The sequence below is a fragment of the Pteropus medius genome, unplaced genomic scaffold (genome assembly GCF_902729225.1).
Source record: "Pteropus medius unplaced genomic scaffold, Ma_sr-lr_union100, whole genome shotgun sequence".
Lineage (NCBI taxonomy): Eukaryota > Metazoa > Chordata > Mammalia > Chiroptera > Pteropodidae > Pteropus > Pteropus medius.
The window spans coordinates 17,224,620-17,225,703 of record NW_024354875.1 but is presented as its reverse complement, the minus strand read 5'-3'; the positions used below and the strand labels follow the sequence as shown (position 1 = coordinate 17,225,703).

The 1,084-nt window shown below is 40.5% G+C and overlaps 1 non-coding gene across 1 annotated transcript; it reads right to left on the bottom strand.

The window, feature by feature from the left end:
* Positions 1 to 727: 727 nt before the first annotated feature.
* Positions 728 to 846, bottom strand: LOC120597336 (5S ribosomal RNA). The gene has a single exon (XR_005651370.1). It is a non-coding gene; the product is annotated as a 5S ribosomal RNA (ribosomal RNA).
* Between the last annotated feature and the right edge of the window lie 238 nt (positions 847 to 1,084).

Below are 1,084 nucleotides of genomic sequence, written 5' to 3'. Positions count from 1 at the left end.
CTGTCGTCCCCTGTCCTCCCCTCGGCTGCATCCCACCTGCTCTTCACCAGAGGGCAGACACATTATTGTCCAGCCCACAGGTGGTTGCTATTTGCAGCAGTGAGCTCCATGGTCAACACTGTGCTGGCCCGAAGACTTAAGCCTGTTTGTTCTTGTCCAGTAATCCAAAAAGGGCTCAAGGGCTCAAGACAATTTTCTAAGCATTGCAAGTGTTCTCCTGAGACATGGTGATTGTACCTATAATATATTCTTCACATTTTGATAGAGAGAGATTGCTTTGCTTACATTACTACTTTCCTAGAGAAATGATAATAATAACCAACATTTATTGCACGCTTACCTTGGATTAGACACTGTGCTCAACTGTTTACATGAGTTCTCTCATTTAATCTGCACAAAATCTTACGAGGCCAGTACAAATATCTTCTTTATTTTTACAGGTAAAGAATCCAAGGCACAAAGCAAGTAGGCTACTTGCCCAAGGTCACATTGTTAGTATTTTTGCAGTGTGCCTGTAGTCCAGGAAAAGTTAGGCAAGCAGGAATCAAATCACAAATGGCCTTGTATAGAGATCCTAAGAATTTTATTATTTATTTATTTATTTATTTATTTATTTATTTATTTATTTTTATTTATTTTAAGCGAGACCAGCCTTGGTTGACCTCACAGATTGCAAGGGCCTTGTCTGCTTACAATCCCTTATTTTTTATTTTTTATTTATTTTTTACACCTACAGCACCTGGTCTTCCTAGGTGGTCTCCCATCCAAGTACTAACCAGGCCCGATCCTGCTTAGCTTCCGAGATCAGACGGGATCGGGCTTGTTCAGGATGGCATGGCTGTAGACGATCCAAAGAATTTGAGATTTACATTTAGATGGCAGGAAGCATTTGAAACACTTGAGGGGCATAACACATTTGCCTTTCAGACATATAAATTTAGTGGCTGGTGGAAAGCAGATAGGAGGCCTGCATTCAGAGAGACCAGTTGGGAAGCTGCATAGATAATTCAAGTAAGAAATGTGGATTGGTCTGAATTAAACCAGTAGCAATGAGGAGAAAAGAGGTCAACATGAGAGAGTTTTA